The 14,785-nt window shown below is 37.2% G+C and overlaps 1 protein-coding gene across 8 annotated transcripts in view; it reads left to right on the forward strand.

Moving 5' to 3' along the window:
- The window catches only part of ZNF644 (zinc finger protein 644), a 78,419-nt gene that overhangs the window by 32,940 nt on the left and 30,694 nt on the right, over nt 1-14,785 (forward strand). For all 8 annotated transcript variants that reach the window (XM_032192437.1, XM_032192438.1, XM_032192440.1 and 5 more), the window contains one exon: nt 14,694-14,749. The gene's annotated coding sequence lies outside the window, so the exon portion shown is untranslated. The remainder of the gene's footprint in view (nt 1-14,693; nt 14,750-14,785) is intronic.

Below are 14,785 nucleotides of genomic sequence, written 5' to 3' on the forward strand. Positions count from 1 at the left end.
AGGATGCCTTTTTTTTTTTCTTTTTCAACTTTTTTTTTTTTCCTTCATGAGCAGCAGGCCTCTGAGTATATCTGCTGTTTGTTTCTGATTCTACTCAGCTTTTCTAGGAGCGTTACCGATTTGAAGTAATTCTTGGCTTTCTCTTTTTGCAAAAGCACTTAATGTTTATAATACTTATTGCTGGTGTCTTTCTTCATCTTCATATGTAGGCATAAACCCACAGCTTTGTGGCTGTAGAGTTTCAGAGACCGCATCTGTTGTTAAACTAACATTAAAAATTTATATTTTTTCAATCAAAAGGGGGTAGGAATTTTATAAAATGTAGACCCTTAAATTAGGTTCCCAACCACCAAAAAAGTGATTGTAGGTTACTGAAGAGTTTATTGTATTTATGATTGTTTTGTTTGCCAACAGTTTTTCTGCATGATCTTAGGGAACCTGAGACTAGATTCTGTGCTCCGAAAGCATTTTATTTTGTTGCTATAAGCTGACTTGATATTAGAAACTATATTTTCAAGGGAGGACAGCCTTTGCTTGAGAAGTTCTGATACAAATAACCTTGTTTCTTCACACAGAAGTGCTGGGCTTTGTTGTTTTAATGCTATAGTTATGAGTGTATCTTCTGTGAGAAAATCGGGGTTGTTTGTGCTATCGCAGTGAGTGGGAAGTGACAGTTTCGCAGCTGCTTTCGCTCAGTTCTCGCCCACAGTGAAGTGGGTACTCCGTCCTTTTCTGCTTAGTTCCTGGCTCCTTTATTATTGTTGTTATTACTGGATCTATATGTGGAATTTGAAAATGCCAATAGGCATCAGTGACATCACTTAATCTATTCTGTTCTTGAGCAACATTTTAAAAACTGAGAAACTGTTGCATCTAGTGAAAGCAACTGCAGTGCATAAAAATAATGATGATGGTTACAACTCTGAAGTAACTAGAAAAACAGTTTTTCATCTTCTGTGAAGTTGAAAACAAAGTAGAAATTAGTGCCCCCTACTCAGGTACTTAATAACTAAGGAAAAAATTATGTTGTGGCAATTTTCTTCTGGGGAAAAGGTGGGAGGGTAAGTTGGGGGGGCATGTGATACTAGTGAATTAACCTCAATTAGCTGTGAAGGAAAAACTTGGAAGCTTTGGAGCAATTGTAGAATGGGAGGCAGGAGAGTTTGCTTCTCATATGCAAGCTGAAATGCTGGTGAAACTGAGGTGGAAAGGTTGCTTGTGTAGTACATGAAACGAAGACTGTAGAGACAGCATGTTGCATATTCTTCCTATATCTTTGCATTGGAGAAACCTCAGAAGGTTTGTTTTGTCTGACTTGTTAACTTTGGGATAGCGTTTGTCATTTTCCGTGTCCTTATAAAGCCTTGACTGTATTGGGTAGCAGTGACACATGTTATGATGGGAAGGTGTTGATGAGTGGCTTTAGCAAAGATTCTCACAGATGTTTTCTTTTGGTAGTTTTTTAAGATAAAGTGCATCACAAGTATTCAGTGCCATGTTCCTGTAAATTACGAGTCCCTGTTCCCAAACTCCCTAGGTGGCAAGACTTACTGGTTAAGCTCATGGTGATTCTCACTGCTATACCTGTGGCAGAAAGTGCTGGAGGATTAGAAAAGTCCATCTCCTTTCCTGGTGTGGATAAGGACTGGAGAGGAACAGCTTGTACAGAAAAAAATTGTTTACCAGGCCTGCCACTCTACTTTGAAAGACTGCTATTTTACTATTTTTATTTATTTTTTTTTTTTTTTTACCATTGTACCAGTCATGTGCGTTAACAGGGATTACTTCTGCACAAGGAAAAGAACCAAAAATAGAAGTGATGCTGGGGAGAAACCACTTGAGTTACTATATAGCTGAAGTGTCCTACCATTTCCAAAAATACCATACACATACAGCAATAATTATTTTTTAGAAATGTCTAAAATACAGAGAGCTCTCCGATTTTGATCCTGTAGAGAGGAAAAAAAATTATTGCAGCCTTCTTGAAAGAGGTCATCTTTCAACACAGATGGTTCTTTAAATGTTTGACAGGGTAGTAGGAATTGAGAGCTGTAGTTCCCCTTTTGTTTTCTGCATCTCTTCTCTTGATTGAGGATTCTGTAAGGTTTGTTTGACTTGAGATGGGTCGGTTTGGGAGTTTAGTTATTTAAAATCTTGTTAATTTAGCTTACGTTTTTGAGTCCACTGAAGTTGTAGCAGAGGTGAACAGAGAAGAAGATATACAAGAGGTAGTATAACAAGTCTTTATGTCAAAAATTATTTAGATGTTAATTATTTTGTAATCACTGCAGAAGTTGTGTGTGTTCCTTTGCCTATCTATGCAAATATTTTCACATAGAGATGAACTATTTTAATCTTATTTTATTACTTTTGAATGTAAGAGTGTTGTGTTGCAGAACAAGATATGAAGTTCTAAATTAAGGCTATGTCTAGGGTAATTTATTGTCATTTAGGAAAATTGGGAAGACATCCAGGTTCTGTGGTCTCTTCAGAAATCCAGTAGTATGCACTAAGGAATTAGAAGAATGAATTTATATGTCTGCAGGCCAAGTACTGCAGTACCCCCTCTGATAACTTCTTTATACCATTTTGGAGTGTTAATAGGGAGTTGTTCTTTTGTCTGCCAAGACATTTATAGAAAAGTGTTTTTGTTCAATTCCTTTTACATGATCGTTTTGGTGTTTAGGATGTTGGGCTCTTTTAAAAGAAATTCTATTTAATGCATTTCAAATTGACGTGGCCTTAGGTCCATCTAGTAAGCTGGTTCTGAAGAATGCTGGTGCCTACTTCTTGTCAAGGGATGAGAACATAACAAAGGAGGAGAAGTGATTCCTTGTGTTGTGGTTTCTATGATCTTAAAACAAATCCCGCTTCCAACTTCCAAATAACTATTAATGCTAGGGCCCAGGGTGATTTTATTCAAAATAATCTGCCTGTGACTTCACTTTCATTCCTTCAAACAGTTTTATCTTAACTTCATTAAAAAAAAAAAAAAAAGTCATCTTCTGGAAAGCCGTTTTCAGCAGGAAAAAGTGTATTTTTTCCAATATGCTTAAGGTTGTCCTTTTTCTTAATGTTTTCTATCACTATTGATTCATTTGCATTTCTTTTTGATTGTAAAGGAGATTTTGGCATTCAGAAGTGAAAATCAAAGAAGTATGATGTTAATCAACAGCTTATTTATGAGAATATATAAATATTGAAGTTCAACTATGAAGCTTAACCTTTTGTTACCAATACTTTTTAATTCAGAGTTCACACTTTGTTCTTAATAGGGCAACTCAACTAATTTAAAAAAAATGGTAAAATGAAAAAAAAAAAAATCCTTCCCTTTCTTTAGTCTTGATTTCAGTACAAATCTGAGTATTTATGAAACCTGTAACTCCAAAAAAAAAAAAAAAAAAAAAAAAGTAAAGGCAAATGTCATGTTGTTTTCCTCTAAACATTATGAATTCCCAGCAACTTTCTGCTAGGTTTAAATACAGTCAGGGAATAGCTTTAGTTAGGGTATTCTGAAGTGTAATACTGGGAAAGCTGGCCTGTTCTTTGTTGTTAACTTCTTTCAGTTTCTGTTTTACTTGTTCTTTAGATTTTCTTTAGTGAATCTAGCCATTCAGACATAATGTCTTCAGTTTTGAAATGGAGTGGTTGTGTGTGTGGCGTGTGCCAAATGTGCGGGTATTTATTTCATACTCTTGATTTTATACAAATGACTTAATGATTTTTGAATTATTTTTTAGCTGGTTCAGGTCCTGTTCTTCTGCAGTCTTCCTGTAACCCAGTGTCAAGTGTGTGAAGTAGGCTTAGGGAATATATTTCACGTCTGTTCTGTTTCTTGGGCTGCTTTATAAAGTTTGCTTGGAAAATCTGTTTTGGTCAGGAAAACTGAACTTACAGCGTTGTGGTATGTGTGTATTTGACAACCCAGTGTACTGTAAAGCCACAACTAGATCAGACGCCTAACTACAGCCAGTGGACAGGGTATGCACACATCAGGATAACCAGCGTGGCTTCCTTTTTGCTGTCGCCTCTTCTGAAAGTCTCACAGCTGCTTTGAGGGCGTACCAGGAGGATGTTTTCCTAAAGCCAGAACAAAGGTATTCGTTGCTGTAATCCATCATGTGATGGATACATCAGCACTTTTATCATGAGTACGATATTTCATACAAGTGGCAATGTGTGTCACGTGGCCAAATGGAACAGCTAAGGAGGTGGAGATGAAGTCACTGAACACTTGCAGTGTAATGGGGTTTCTGTTTTGTGGTATGCCATGAATGTTGTGACCTTAAATAGATTTGTTAGAACCTGTAGGTCCTGCCTCAGCTTATTGACTGGTCTGCGTTACTGCTAGGTAGTGGAAACGCGGCCAGAAGATCTATTTCTGCAGGTGTGACAAGGCAGTAAAAAAGCAGTATACTCTGTGTATGCAAATGAAAGAAGATGTCTGCACATGAAACACTACATGCTTACAACTGAAATCTCAGATATTTTATTACTAAAAATATTTTATTTTACACATTGGAAAGATTGAGATTGTCCATTGGCTATTGTGTATTTGGAAGAATTATTTCAAATAATTCAAGCAATTTAAAATTATTTCAAATACTATTTGAAGATAGAAAACTTTTGCCCAGGTTCTGACTAAGCAAAAGGAAGTGAACAGTGAAACAAAGTCCACAAACATTTAAAGGGCATATGTTCAAAGAGAGAAGCATTTCCATATGATAGACAATGTCAGAAGCTTAAAGTGCTACCAAACCAAGAGTGAACATTGAGTAGCTCAGTGGGGAATGGGTTTTTACTTAACAACAAAAAAAAAAAAATTCAATGCCTACTATACAATCCTAGAATGGTTTGGGTTGGAAGGCAACTTAAATATACCTTCTAGTCCACCCCATCACCATGGTTGGGGAGAGACACCTTCCATTAAATCAGGTTGCTCAAGGTCCCATCCAGCCTGGGTTTGAACACTTCTGGGGAGACGCATCTTGACCCTATCACCCAAAGCAGCCTGCTGCCTTCATAAAGCAGGCTCCTGCAAAATGAAGAAGCAGCTTTACATTACTGGTACCTGTGTGCAACTCTTCAAAGAAGTCTTTCATACATCACAAGGAATAGAATGTATACAAACCCAATTAGAAACAAAAGTATTTTACAGCTTCTTTTCAAATCTGAAAAACAGTAGTTGAATTTAATTGTATAAAGCAAATTTTTGTATGTGTATTTTATATGGACAAAACTATTGTAGGAAGAATGCTGGTACTGGCATAGATAGATATCTTAAGTGATTATGTAGTTTTCTTCTTCCTGGGACATTCATTATAGTGACAGCTTAGCCCTCTGATGAGCAGACTGGGAATTAACTGTGGTGTTTAAAGATGCTAATACTCCAGTGTCTTTTCTGTCCTCTGCTGGAGGTTACCATCGTAGGGATATCAGAATAAAATATCTCAGCCATACTAACTTACTGACTGGTCAACATAAGCCTATCTACATTTCAAGTTTATGCCCTTGTATGCAGGATATTTGTTTATTAGTTTATAAGCACAGTTTTACAAATGTTTATGGAAATCTAAGTGCATGAAATCTTCAGAATTTTTTTTCTTAGACTTTGCAGGTTCACGTACGTGGAATATACGCTTCCTCTAAGGCTGTGAACATGAGATTCCCTTTCCTGTTGTGGTCTATGAGAAGTGTCAGAAATGCTGCCTCACCAGACATTGATGGGCGTTACAGCTCATGATCCTAAGATAGCCATGCATTGAAGTACAACTAGCTCGTGAGGAAATGCATCTGGATGTAGGATCCTGTTTAGTTGAGGTACTTGCAGGTTGATTTCCTGCAGGCAACTTTCAGAAATTCTAGTTTAATCTTTTCTGTTATCTTTCCTTTCGTTGCTGCAATGAATGGAGTGTATTTCACTTTCTTATTATTACCCTCACACAACTTCTTGCTTTCAAACTGTAATGGAAAAATTATATATATTTTTTTTTTTCAGAGGGCCGGAACACCTCTCTTATTAAAAGAGGCTGAGGGAGCTGGGGTTGTTCAGCCTGGAGAAGAGAAGGCTCCAGTGAGACCTTATAGCCGCTTTCCAGTACCTACAGGGGACCTAAAGGAAAGCTGGGGAGGGACATGAGTGATAGGGATAGGACAAGAAGTAATGGCTTTAAGTTAAAAAAGAATAGTTCTAGATTAGATATTTGGAAGAAATTCTTCACTCAGATGGTGGTGAGGCACTGGTACAGGCTGCCCAGAGAGGCTGTGGATGCCCTATCCCTGGAGGTGTTCAAGGCAACGGCTGGATGGGGCTCTGAGCAGCCTGGTCTGGCGGGAGGTATCCCTGCCCATGGCATGGGGTTGGAATTAGGTGGAGTTAAGGTCCTTCCCAACCTAAACAGTTCTATGTTTCTGTGAAAATAGTGTAATTTATCACTGATTTTGAGCTGTAGGATTTTAGGCTCTGCCCTTTCTAAAAATGGCATTGCAAGAAAGCAAGGAAAGTGCTTAAGGTGCTGTCATTTTTAAGACTGCAAAAGTGTAGAGGAGGACTTGGAAATGAATGTGCATGCTATTTTTGTTTCAGATGAGTTTTCTAACAGAAAATCCAGGGAGATGTGAATCTACTAAGAAATTGCTTTTGGCTACAGCACCTGCTTTGATTTTGTCATCTCTGATCTGAGGGTTTTTCTGTGACTGCTCTTAGTGTAATGACCAAGGATACACTCTGCTACTTGAGTAATTGTGTACTGGACTGTGTTCTCATAGCCTGAAGGTTGAAGTAATTAATTACATTGCTCTTCTTCTTTACCATTGTGCTGTAAACCGCTTAGTCTCTGAAATTCACTTGTTCTAAAAGTGCATTGCCATACTGTTATGATTTCATTAGTGTAAGCTGAAATCATGTAGAGTACAGCGTTAGAGAATGCTGTTAGGTAAGTACACTTGACTAAAGAATATAGTCTAGAGGGAGGTATCCTAAAGTATGTAGCCAGAGAGAAAACTTAAGCAATTTACCGCTGTGGGATTTAAACAGAGATTGTAGCAAGAACTGTTGGTGATGGAAGTGTGTTAAAGCTGAAGAGAAAATGGCTTCCCAAAATCAGTGTTGCTACAGTAACAACATGGCTTGACTATTAATATGCTGCTTTCATCTACTGTTAGATACGTTGCATAAGATACTTCTTTTAGGTTAAAGAGTCCTTACTGGAAACAGAGATTTAAATCCACTTAAATATTAATGGATATCATCAAGCTTCTTGTTTTAGAATATTAATCAATTTACTGGAAATACTAATTTCTAGTAAATAATTATAAAAATTGTTTTCTACAAAAATAAATTACTTAATGGTTTTAAATTTTAGTAATAGCTTTGTCTTTATAAAAGCAACTTGCAGGGGAAAAAAGAAGTACTGTAAGTGATCTCTTTCGGTAATCATTTTAAAAGAAAACTAATGCTATTTTGCAAATTATTTGGTATGTGTCAATGTAATTCTGTTTTCCAGAAATTAAGCCCTTAATGTGTTGTTTTGGTTTTTTTTTGTTGTTTTTTTTTTAGCAAATCTTTTTTTTTTAAACAGTTTTGTATTTTGATCTAAACTTTAAAAAGAGAGAGAACCTACATCTTGTTTGAAAATTTAAAAATAAGAAAGGGGTGTATGTAAGAGTGATATGCATGCAGCTATCTGGATTATACTTCCTTGCATGGGGATGTAAATGTATGTATTCTGGAATGAACTTTTTGCCTTTTTTCATTAATTGTGAAGAACACGGTGATGCTGAAGAATTTCAGAAGGGGTATAATGAAGAGGTCAGTCAGGAAGGGGATGTGTGAAGACTAAATGATGAATTTTTGTGTGTGGCAGGATTCCACAGGTGGCAGGCTTGGGGGTGGGTATAGGCTGAGAATAAACTGTCTATTCTTCATCAAAGTCCCATATGTGTGGTATGTCTTGTATACCTATAGCAGTTCCACTTTTCTGCAGTGCTTTAAATTTCTTGAGAAGTTCTGTCAGATATCCTGACTGAAAAAGCACCCAAGTCATTCAGTAGAGATGGAGCTGGTAACAGTTCTGTATTAAGGGGACTTCTCAAAGATTACTCAGTGGTCATTGGTAAGAAGTTGAGAGGGCCCTTAGTATCTGGTTGCCTAAGGCTTGGAATGCGAGTATCTGTACTTAAAGCATGGTATTTCTTAAGTACTGTATATGCTTTATTTACTTTGAATGTACATGCTTATTATTTTTATCTTAGAATCTATTTCACATCTTCACAATCTTGTACAAAACAATCTTCTGACTCATTTCAGCAGAATCCTCCTGCCTTATTTACTGCATCTCAAACTTGTGCCAAATACATAAATTACATCTTTCGTGACTGTAGGAAAATGCATAATATTTTTTTTTTTTTTTAATCATTTGGACAATGGAATGTTGTTGCTTCATGATATATGAAAGGGGATGTACACAACTGTGAAAACTTTTTGACTCTTACACTCAGCTTTGCTTCCTTTTTTGTTTTATCAAAATTCAGTGGGCTTTGTAGAAGAGAGGATGACACTACAAACATGCAACAACAGTACAGTTGGCTACTCTGAAAATGAACTTTGAAGTGGAACAAGATATTTTATTAAAATGAGCAAGTGGAAGGTGCTGCCTCAGGTGTTGAAAGACTATCTTCAGGAAAAAGTACTGTAGTGAAAAAACTTTCTGTTTTGAATTTCTGAAAACTTACTTCAGCTGAGAAACTTAAGTACGCAAACCTAGACTAGAAATTCTGAAGGAACCATGACCAGCTTCTGTGAAGTACACAAGATCTCTTGTAACTCTATCTATTTTCTGGAGCACATTCATGCAGTGCTCATGGTCGGGAGGTATGTTGCTGTATTTTGGAGTGCTGTATATAAAGCATATGTGGTGATACAGTGAAGGAACACATTGTAATTCAGGCTGGAGGAGAGAGGAATTCCATAGCTAAAAGGCTGAGGCAGTTACTGCACAGGTAACTTATTGAAGAGATAAAGAGATTGAAGAGATAGTCTAATGAAAAGAGAAGTGTTCAGTGTCAAGGATGATGCCAAGGTTGTGTACTGTGTCAGTAGTTTGAAGTGAAATGGAGATGCATTGTCACCCTGCTTTAGACTTTTCTTGAGAGAATCCTATTTGAGAGAAGCGGTTATCGTTAAGGTATGTAACTGCAGGGAACCATGAGCTAGTTCATGTGGTCAAGATAAATAGGCTGCAGGATGACTGAAAACTTGCAGGTGTTTATCATGCAAGTGCAATATTGACCAGTACTTTAAACTGGTAAAGAAATGATGTAGAAAGAAGGTGAATTATTTCTCTATAGCTTATTGCTTATGTTCTGTTAACTATCATTTTTAGTTATGGCATGAGGATGCCATTTAATTTAGTTGAATATTGATGGACTGTAAACATTGAATATCAACAGTATTTAGAATATTACAGCTTATTTGGTGGGGAAACAGCATTGATAAGTACCCTTCATAGATGCTATATTAATATTATTTCTTAAAGTCTGGAAGTTCTAAATGTTTTCAGAACTCTATCTTTAAACTGATACTTGAATTTAGTACTTTTATGATGCTTTCATTTGTATGTTGATTGTTATATATTTGCTTGCTGGATGATACATGCTCAAAGCAAACAGCTCTTCAATATTTCTGCTTTTTGTTCATATCCTCTTGTTTCTCTGTAGATGTCTTTCCATCTCGATTGTGTGCCTGTTGTGTATACATCTACATGCTTACTTCTATATCTGTTTAGAGATGGAGATGAAAAGCAACCTTTTTAACTAACGGCTGTTCTATTAGTCCAAACCCCAGCCTACCTAGAATGTTTTTCCCTCCAAGGGCTTTTCCATTTTTTTCATCTAAGTAATAGACATTTTTGAAATAATAATTAAATTTGTCATTTGACTTGATTGATAAGTTGATTTAAAAAAAAAAAACAAACTTGTGTTTTATCAAGTTATTCTCTCTGACTACTTTTTTTTTTTTTTCTCCACTGTGATAATCCTATTGGTGTTGCGTTCATCTACTTGTAATCATCTTGTTTGGACTGAAACAGCTTCAGATGATCGGATGTGTTCATCTCCTATGCTGTCGTACTTTTCCTTGAAGTGCTTCGCCGTCCCATATGGGGTGTTGTAAAAAAGCAAAACTTCCTGTGAATAGGAAAATGAAAGATTTCAGCAGTTCCATGTGAAAGCCTCACCACAGCTTTGGGAACTGTGCCTCTGCGTTTTACTGTGGTGAATAGATAACTGAAGAACTGTAGCTTCTTTGAACTATTTTTTCAGATATAACTCAAAATCTAGCATGAGATTGAAAATGCAGGAGGCAGTCTTCTCAGTCCCTTGTTTTGTTGCTTTCTTTATTCAGTGAAGACTCTTTGAAGGCAGAAGCATCTCCAATAAAAGGACTTAAATTTTGTCTCCATGTAGGTTGTGAAGTGTTAAGTTTATGATTAATTATACGTCTGGATAATTATGACTGCAGTAGGGTACCTGCATGTAAATAACACTTTGCAATAACTATTGCAAGAACTGTGATTTTTTCCTTTGCAAATTTAACTTTTTGGTAAAATATGTGGCATTTATAATTCATTTGATTGGTGTAGTACAGGTTCAGATAACGCTTGCAAATTGTCAAAGGGAATTAGTTTTGTGGCTTTAGAGAAGAATCTCATGTTCAAATTCAAGGTGTTTGTTTAGCATACACTGAATGTTAGTTCTATATATTTGTCGGTACTGAATGTTAAGTTAGGTTTATACTTTTCAATAGAAATCAAAATGCATTAAAACCACTTCTGCTAGCAGAGAGCTGAAGCTACATTTTGTACAGATGAGGTTATTCCTCGCTACTTGTTGATAAAATGGAGGTCTGGGTTTGTATTCAGTGAGTATTCAGCTATAGTAACTGATTTGAAAGAGACTACTGTCAGCTAGGTTTTTCCTTTTTCAGTCCTCTTCTGAAATTATTTTATCCTTGGTAGTTGTGGGTGAGATGTTAACTGGAGCAGCTCCTGGGCTTTTTGTAACCTCTGCTTTCTGTTAGCTTTTTTTTCTGCCTTGTTAGGTTTGTTAGACTTCTGTAAGATTATAAAAGATTTCCAGAGCTGTATCAGATATTAGAAGGAAATTTCAATCCTTTCTCCTGTCAAATCTCTCCACCACCTTTGAATTTAGCAGATCTTATTGCTGGGACATCAGTGTCCTAATAAAGGTAAATGTCACTCTCAACCAACTAATGAAGTCACGTTAATCTCAGTAAGTACTTGAAGTGAAGACTACAGCTGCAAGTGTTGTGCTGTGTTTTTGCATTTTAATACTGTTATATTGTTCTTATATTGGTTTTGTGGTTTTTGCATCTTACACTAACAAAAGAAGTTTTTACATTTTATTCTAGCCCTTGTTTTTTTGTCTTCCTTCCTTCCCCTCAAATCAAAAGCAGCTATGGAGGCAAAAGCAAGTTTTATATTACATTGTAACTCCTTACTTTAAAGAAACAGCAAAACAAAACAAAAACACCTTATGTCCTTATGTTCCTGACTGCAACCTTTCCAGGAGAAGGTGGTGGTTAGAGATAGATAAGGGTCTTTCCCTGGATAGATGTAGAAGTATCCGTTGTTACAGATCTGTTAGGAAATAATTTTTGTATTACAGATAAGGACTAAATGGTAGAAAAACGCATCAGAACCCTTAGCAGGATTACTGCAAATTTTATTTTTTCATTGTACACCTTTGCGTTCTTATGTTTCTCAAACACTTCTCCACAGAGAAGGGCATGATTTAGGAGATATTTTATTATTGCAAGCAGGACCCTAATAACTTGAATAAGAGGTGAACAAAAGCAAATTTAGTCTTAAAAATAAAATGTGGTGGTAATGACCAAAGGGGTAGTTGAACAAGTTTTGTGAAGTACCTCATGTCTGAACTCAGATTATTTGTCATCATGTAAACCTTTTATTGTGAATGGCTGTGACCTTGATACGAGTCATGGATGAAGTGTTCTCTGCTGTTTGTATAGATGGGAAAGTAGTTAACTGTTGTTAATGAACCTGAATTTGGGGGTAGCAACTATAACTGTTGTATACTTGGAAAAGCAGTATAATGGAAGCTTTTGGAGCTGATCTCCAGCTGGTCAGAAAGATTTCATTTTATTAACTGGTGTGTTGTAATCATCAACAATTAATTTACAGCCTGCATATTTTTAGCTTACTCCTCAGATGCTTTTTGAGAATCCTTTTCTCTCTTTCTGTAGCGTGCACATGACTGTGCTTCTACCTTTGAGCAATATCCACGTATGTGACTTAGTCATTGCGTATAAACTGGAGAAATTGTGCCTGCTTTGGCCTTTTTCCAATGTTGTATGAAAAGAAGTATCATTGATATGCTGCTTTTTTTTTTTTTTTCCACTGGGCAAAGCGAAATCCCTGCCCACAAACCAGCCTTATTTCATATTTATTGTTTGATGAGAAATGCTTGTACTTTTAGACACTTCGAGTCCGTGTCCCTTTAATATCACTGGGGGTACCTGTGAGGTGTTGCCCATCTCTGCCTTTGCAGTTTTCTTCCTACTTGCTGTTCTCTGCTGGAGAACAGGCTAGCTGTGTGTCAGTGGTCAGAAGCATAACATTTTTGTAGCGGTCCTTTTACTGCTGTGGGCCACTTTTCCCTTGTGTCACGCCTCGAGGTGAGTGCACTGTAACTGCATTTCTTACTGGCTTCCCAGTCCCCTGTGATGCTTGCTTTAGTACCTGGTGAGGGAGAGCCACTTTCATTTCCACTTCTTTTCCTGATAATGAGAATTAAGACAGGAAAAATCAGAGGCAAAGCATTTGTGATTTTGAAATCTTTGCCTTTCCCTGAGGAGTCTTGGAGAAGTACCTCTCTTGGATCTACTGGGAGAGAATTTCAGGTGCTCGGTTATTTCAAGTGTCAACACTCTTGAAATGAATAGTAGGTGTTAAGATTTGATTGTTTGTGCTGGAGTGAGAGGAATTCTCCTTCACAGCATTAGGACTTTGAGGGGTGAGTGTTGGTTAAGTAGTGTGGGTTCGGCCACTTTGAACAGTGCGAGTCATGATGCTGTCAGTAGTGTGGGCTAAGGTCGGTGTGTCTCACTGTGGGTTGCATTGCCTGCACTGAAATGCTTGCATGCCCCTGCAGGTAGCGTCTCCCGTGGGGTGAATCTTTGAACACCAGAGGTTTTGAAATCCCTAAAGGGGGAGATAAACTTCAAAGGGCCCTGCAGAATTGTAATGCAGGGCTGCGGTGGCCAGCCCTTTGGTCCTTCAGCAGTTTGCTTGTTGATAGTCTCATGGTGAAATTTATGTCACCTTCCCTTCAGCTGGACAATATCCTAATTATGATGGTCCATCTTCTGTCTTCCCTTCTCGTTGCTTCTGTGCCAGATGTAAATAAAGGGTAACCCCACTTTTTTTTTTTTTTTTTTTCCCCTGAAGTGCTTTGTAAGCTCCCTGTGAACAAAGAGTACTACATTTGAGAATACCTGTGTTTAAGCTTTATCTAAGGAGTAGATGCTTTCCAGATTATGTAGGCTAAGGCTTTTGGTTTCATGCAACAGTCCGAACTGCTAGGTCCAGAATAAGGTATTCCATGAAAAAAGTGTTACAGCCTGCTGGATTACTGCAGTTGTCGCCTTCGGTTGTCTGGGCTCAGTCCTTCGATGCAAAGATTTGGTCTGCAGTTGAGTCAGGAACCATGAAAACTATGTTGCCTGTGTAATTTAGATGGGTGGCTTTGAGACAGGCTGTCTGGGGAACTCAGATTCAAAAAACTGACAAATTTAGGAGAGGAATCTTTAGGTAGTATGTGAGGATACGTATCTCTTCCGGAGTTAATTCTGGTGATAGATACATGGGTTTAGTCTATATACGAATAACCTCTGCTGGGAAGCTGAATGCTGGTTGTCTTTGGTAATAAACCAGTTCTGTACCCAAATCTGGTGCAACTTCAGTGACTTTCAGAGCATCTTCCAGAGGTCATTTAGCTTGATGCCTCCAACTAGAAAGTGAAAAGTTTCCTTGTGTAGTTATTTTGAAGATCCATAAGCAAAACTGAAAATAGAATGTTTAATCTGACATTAATCAGCCTTCATGAAGGCAAAGTAGTTTAAGATTTTTAAATGGGACGGCTAACCTTAAAATGATAGTTAACACAACTTTTTCCTAGGAAAAGCAAGGAGTTGGTGAGGCCTGGTATTAAAACTGTCCCAACACTTAATTCCAGATATGCTGATAGTTTTTACTAAGAAGGTTAGAAAATTGTTTTTGTTTGTAGCCATTTTCCTCTCTGTGCTTCATTCCCCATTTGGTGAAAATAAGATAGCTGAGTGTGAAGGCACTGGCAGAGGATGCAGGAGAACTTTTCTTGTAATGCGACTTTTTTCCCCCTTTTCTGCCCACTTACTTTAATAGCATACGTATACTTGATATGGTTTCTTGGTAGATTAGAAACAACGTTTGTTATTTGAAAATCATGCTTATTTGACAGAAATACACTAGAATTTTGATATTCCAACCTGAGACAAAACTGGTAGAATTCATCTGTGGGTAGGAATTTCTTGTTTTGCTTTTCTTGGCTGGTGTTATAGAACACAAGCAGAAAACAATGACAGCTGTGCAGTAAATTTTTGTTTTACTTTGCAGGTTTGTTTTAATGCGGAAGTGGATCTCACAGCTTAGTACAAATAAAACAAACAAAGGTGAGTAGATTTTTTTTTTTTCCCTGGATTCCTTGG

This window comes from Aythya fuligula, chromosome 8 (assembly GCF_009819795.1).
Source record: "Aythya fuligula isolate bAytFul2 chromosome 8, bAytFul2.pri, whole genome shotgun sequence".
In the NCBI taxonomy this organism is placed as follows: Eukaryota; Metazoa; Chordata; class Aves; order Anseriformes; family Anatidae; genus Aythya; species Aythya fuligula.